Source organism: Pseudophryne corroboree, chromosome 9, assembly GCF_028390025.1.
Source record: "Pseudophryne corroboree isolate aPseCor3 chromosome 9, aPseCor3.hap2, whole genome shotgun sequence".
NCBI classification, from domain to species: domain Eukaryota; kingdom Metazoa; phylum Chordata; class Amphibia; order Anura; family Myobatrachidae; genus Pseudophryne; species Pseudophryne corroboree.
Window position 1 is genome coordinate 120,775,823 of NC_086452.1, and position 6,333 is coordinate 120,782,155.

Below are 6,333 nucleotides of genomic sequence, written 5' to 3' on the forward strand. Positions count from 1 at the left end.
ACACTTTATATAGGTCCCTGCAGCCGTGGCATTACCCCCCCAACTAGTCACTCCTGGCTGGGGTTCCCTGGAGGAGTGGGGACCCCTTAAATCAAGGACTCCCCCCACTCCAGCCACCCAAGGGCCAGGAATGAAGCCTGAGGCTGTCCCCCATCCGTGGGTGGTGGATGGGAGGCTGATAGCCTTTGTGTAAAAACAAGAATATTGCTTTTTTGTGGTAGAACTACAAGTCCCAGCAAGCCTCCCCCACAAGCTGGTACTTGGAGAACCACAAGTACCAGCATGCGGGGAAATAACGGGCCCGCTGGTACCTGTAGTTCTACTACAAAAAATACCCAAACAAAACACAACACACACACCGTGAAAGTAAAGCTTTATTTTACATACATGCACACTTACACACACACATACTTACCTATTGTCCCATGTAGCCCCTCGCTCCCCATGACTAATAGAATCCACGGTGGACCTGTTAAAAAATAAAAATGCCCAAAATACTCACCTATTATCCAGTGAAGTTCGGTCCTCTTCAGTCCATGTAGCATCTAGGGGGTTAAAATAAACGACAAAACTCGAACCCTCGCACTAAAGGGGTTCCATGTTTACACATGAAACCCCTTTTTTCGAATGCCAGGACCCCCCCGTGACTACTGTCACTGGAGATCCCGCCAGCCAATCAGGGTGCGCCACATCATGGCACTCTCCTGATTGGGTGTGTGCTCCTTGCCTGTCAAACAGGCAGAGCACAGCGGCTAGAATGGAGGATCACGATCCTCCATTCTAGCCTATGATGGGAACTTTGCGGTCTGTGGTTAACCGCAAAGTTAATTGGGGTCACCCACGAGAGTGACCCCAATTAACTTTGCGGTTAACCACAGACCGCAAAGTTCCCATCATAGGCTAGAATGGAGGATCGTGATCCTCCATTCTAGCCGCTGTGCTCTGTCTGATTGACAGGCAAAGAGCATACAGCCAATCAGGCGGAGCACAGCGGCTAGAATGGAGGATCGCGATCCTCCATTCTAGCCTATGATGGGAACTTTGTGGGTGACCCCAATTAACTTTGCGGTTAACCGCAGACCGCAAAGTTCCCGTCGTAGGCTAGAATGGAGGATCGCGATCCTCCATTCTAGCCGCTGTGCTCCGCCTGTTTGGCTGTGTACTCCTCGCCTGTCAATCAGGAGAGTGCCATGACGTGGTGCACCCTGATTGGCTGGCGGGATCTCCAGTGACAGTAGTCACGGGGCGTCCTGACATTCGGCAAAAAGGGGTTTATGTGTAAACATGGAACCCCTTTAGTGCGAGGGTTCGGGTTTTGTTATTTTTTTTTTTAACCCCCTGGAAGCTACAAGGACTGAAGAGGACCGAACGTCACCGGATAATAGATGAGTATTTTGGGCATTTTTTAACAGGTCCACCATGGATTCTACTGGACAATGGGACCGAGGGGCTACGTGGGACAATAGGTAAGTATGTGTGTGTGTGTCTGTGTGTGTGTAAGTGTGCATGTATGTAAAATAAAGCTTTACTTTCACGGTGTGTGTGTTGTATTTTTTGGGGGTATTTTTTGCAGTAGAACTACAGGTACCAGCGGGCCCGTTATTTCCCTGCATGCTGGAACTTGTGGTTCTCCAAGTACCAGCTTGCGGGGGAGGCTTGCTGGGACTTATAGTTCTACCACGAAAAACAATATTCTTATTTTTACACAAAGGCTATCAGCCTCCCATCCACCACTCACGGATGGGGGGACAGCTTCGGGCTTCACCCCTGGCCCTTGGGTGGCTGGAGTGGGGGGACTCCTTGATTTAAGGGGTCCCCACTCCTCCAGGGAACCCCAGCCAGGGCTGACTAGCTGGGGGGGGGGGGGGTAATGCCACGGTCGCAGGTACCTATATAAAAAGTATCCCCCGGCTGTGGCATTATGTCTCTGGCTAGTGGAGCCCAGTGCTGGTTCAAAATATACGGGGGACCCCTGCATCTTTTGTTCCCCGTATTTTTTGAACCAGGACTGGACGCACAGCCCGGTGCTGGTTGTATAAATATGGGGGAACCCCAGTCATTTTTCCCCCTGTATATTTACAACCAGGACCAGCTCAAAGAGCCCGAGGCTGGTTATGCTTAGGATGGGGGACCCCACACAAGTTTTGTCTTTGATTTTTAACTATTTATACACTTATCATAATGCACACAATGAAGCCCTGCACGGATCTCACTGATCTGGCTTGACTTCATTGTGTTATGTCAGGCAGTGTTTTACTAATCACTCCCGTAAAACACTGCCCGACAATACAAATCACATCAACATCAGAAAATACGAAAATAGAAAACTCGGCAGCTTAGTAAATTACCATAGATGGTTTCAAAAAGTTGCAGTAAAATACGTCCGATAAAATTCGAGATCAAACGCCCTACAAATCGGCACAAACATGGATATTAGTAAATAAACCCCCGGGTGTGTACCTCCGGGATTCAATTATGTAAATTCAACTCTGCACACTAGTTTTCAGGGAATGTAGGATTGTTACATGTTGTATTGCTTCTTACCATGTATGCAAATTGCAGAGTTTCTTGTAACACCTAGTATTGCTCAGAAATTGAGGGGCCCACTTAAGTACTCATATAAGGTTTGTACCTATTTCTGAATCCTATTAATGCAGGACATTTAATTAATGTACTCCTGCGTTCATTTAAGACACGTGGATCTATTTATCAAGCATTGATAACTCTATTTGACACCATTTTTGCAAAAAAAAAGGAATGATCGTTGCTTCTCCCTATTAAAGTAAAAGGAAACCACAGAGATATCACACATTTCTTCTGTTTACCTTCTATTTAAGCATTACGACAGAGCTGTATGGTCTACTGTGTGAACTATGCTGTGTAATCAATTTAAAGCTTACTGCAGTTTGAAGAAAAACACAATCCCTTCTCAGAATGCAGTTCTACTGTATACACTTACCATTCAATCTGGCGTCCAAAGTCTCCAATGATTCATCTGCACATATGTGAGCTGCCGGCTCACGCATGCAGAGTACCAATTAACAGTACAGCAGTGATCCTAGAGAATCTGCATTTTTTAATGTTCCTGTGCAACGTTTTCGACTTGTGATGCGCAGAATGGCCATTAACAAAGAAGAAATGGCCAGAGGATGATATGGAACAATGTTCTCAAAGTATATGGAGACACTGTAATTCTCAAATTTATCAAGCTCCGAAAACTGAAAGATTTTAGAGCTTGACTGCAGGATCAAATGCCATCTTCAGAAGGCATTGGTCTGCTCCTTAACATGGGAAGAGGGTCCAGATTACAATGAGGGATTTATTTGGATCCCTCTACCTTCTCTGGCCCTCTCAGTGTGCATGCGTGACCTTAGGTCACACTTTTGCAGTAACAGTGCTGGGATGGAACCTGGCAATGTAAACACTTGTCATTACTAGTAGCAGTGAAGTGTGAGCTTCTTGGAGCAGCTAAACTGGCATGGGGGTCAACATACAGTAGAATTTTTTCATATCTTGCTGTGAATGGAAATGTTAGATTTTGGGGGACTTTATCATTAAATTGATATATAGGCCCCTGAGTATATACAATAGGGATGAAGGATTCTTTTATCAAGCCCTGTCTGAGATGATTTCAGCTCCATACAACCTCATAGACAGAAAAGCAACAAATAGTGAGCTACCATAAAAAGAGAAATTGGTAGTATTCAACATGTTTTATGGTTATCCGAATAAATATAACAGTGCTTTCTCATAGATGTTGGGTTATGTAATTACACAAATGGATAAACATATCATACCCACATAAGAATAAAACGGTCTATTTCAAATATTTAATAGTGTATATAATACACCTGGCTTTAGGGATGAGCTAGCAGCAAAGGACGTGGAGGAGAAAGAAAAAACAAGTTTGATAAATTAACTTAATTTTACATAGAGATGCAGCTTCACAGGGGCCTACATTATTGCTGCGTGCTATGGGAAACACTGTTCATTCCACAATATAGCCATCAGTTTATGGTTTTCATCTTGTCTCCATTCTCCATCACACATTATGGCAGTGTTCCTATGACATGTTGAACCACTAACCACAATCATATGTGTAGACAGTTTACAATCTTCTGAAAGATCAGCACATCTATCTGCTATATTACTCTGTGATACTCTGAAAACCCTGATGATATGACTCTACTTCAAAATGGGACACAGTGATGATCAGTAGAGAGATATTAAATGCAAAAACATACCATAATCAGAATCACCATACAAGGTATAAAAAAAGGTCAAAACATTAAACATTTACAAGATAAATCTAGCCTGACATGTTGAATTTTAAAATGTTATTATTTAAGAACAAGTTAATCAAAACAGTCTACTTTTAAAGCAAACTATTGTTTGTTTAGTAACACTATATAGGTTGTAATTCAACTTGTGTGAACCTAAAATGTCTGCGAATGACAGGAGACATTCTGTGGCTAGATGGACAGACACATGAGCGAATGGTATACTGTATGAGACTTCCCCACGCTTCCTTCCCTGTCCATTGCCCTACCTTTCTCCTTACAGCATGTATTACACAGCACTACTACATTAACCACATATTACCTCAGTGTAAAATATACATAACCTGCCTACATCAGAATGTAACAGGTAAGAATTGCTTAGTGTACTCCAGTAAGAAGAGATTTTAGCTATTATAGCCTTTAGATTATATTTCACAACCCAAATGTTTGAAGGGTATAACCTTCTTTACTGCACATATCCAATATCAGAGCATGAGGCAAGGGACGGGTGGTATGTGCTGCATAATGCTACACAGAAATACTGTACAACAGGGGCTGATAAACAATAACAGACGCTAATCTGTATTTACTACACGTCTAAAATAACAACGAGGAGAGTGAGGTAGGAGAATTGAATGTCTGAAATAACACTATGGTTGGCTATGGTAATAAACTGACAATGTATCAAAATAAAAAATGAGTAGCACAAGTCAACTCACTGAGGGTTTCTTCATTTTTGTATCCAAGTGGTCCGTATAGGGGTCTGCAGCTCCTCCTAACACAAGGGATGTGACCTCAACCTTTTTCCCCCAGCTATGTGCAGCTGCTCCCACATCCACGGAAGACAGAAAACATGAGTAAATGGCACTGCTGCCGTGTCCTCCCCTCCCCCAGCATTAGGATTTGTCCAATGAAGTGAATCAATATTGAAAACACTGGGAGATCTGCCCCTTCCTCTGAGCTAAGCGTTTTATCACCCTATCACAGACATAAAACATACACGCTAATCATTAATAAGGACATCCAGGGAGATGTGCCAGAATTTCACGTGTACATAAACCAGCCCCCCAATCCCACCGGTATTCCCATCATATTCCTGTCAATCAGCGCAGTCGCTTCTATGTTAATTGAAAACACGCAGCCAAGATCTTCAATCGCTGTGTCCTTTGTCCATGGTGCTGAAATAACCCAGAGGGGAATATCATGCGGCGTTCACTGTCCATGGTGCTGAAATAACCCCGAGGGGAGGTTCATGCTGCGTCCCTTGCGTTCACTGTCTATGGTGCTGAAGTAACCCTGAGGGGAATAGCATGCGGCGTTCACTGTCCATGGTGCTGAAATAACCCCGAGAACAAATCTATCATATCTATCGCACAGTTACGCTATGCGACCTTGACACAGAAAACGTTAATACATCTGTAGCACGATAGGTAATGCTTATTATCAATCAACACAATCGTTACATCATTTGTCTTATGTCTCAAGGCTAATTAATAAATTTATATTTTTGTGTTTTTTTATTTTTATTTTAAATGTTCATTTCCCTTTCACATCGTACGCTGAAATTATACATATATGTCAGATTGTTCTTGGCCAAGTGGGGGGAATGGTGATCTAGCCATGATCCGAAGTTTCAGCTGGAGATAAATTAATTTAAGCAACCTACAGTCGTCATCTTCAACAAACCAAGACTGGAATACAGTAATTACGTTTATAGTCAGAGTGTGTTTTGCACCTTATATTTAGTCTTATTATATACAGTATATCAACACAATCGATACATTTCTCATAACTGGCTCAAAAAATGTTGTTTTTGCATCATTTGTCTTATGCATCTAGGCTAATTAATAAATAAATATTATTGTGTTTTTTAAATGTTCATTTCCATTTCACTCATAGCGTACACAAAAATTATAAATGTACGTAAGATTGTTCTTAGACAAGTGGGGGAAATTGTGATCTAGCCAAAATCCCAAGTTTCAGCTGGAGATCAATTAATTTAAACAACCTACGGTCGTCCTCTACAACAAACCAAGACTGGATTGCAATACAC

The 6,333-nt window shown here is 42.5% G+C and overlaps 1 long non-coding RNA gene across 1 annotated transcript in view; it reads right to left on the reverse strand.

The window, feature by feature from the left end:
• Positions 1-5,575, reverse strand: part of LOC134956765 (uncharacterized) — a 60,783-nt gene extending 55,208 nt beyond the window's left edge. The window contains exon 1 of the long non-coding RNA XR_010186159.1: positions 5,000-5,575. This is a non-coding gene — a long non-coding RNA (uncharacterized LOC134956765). The remainder of the gene's footprint in view (positions 1-4,999) is intronic.
• Positions 5,576-6,333: the final 758 nt, after the last annotated feature.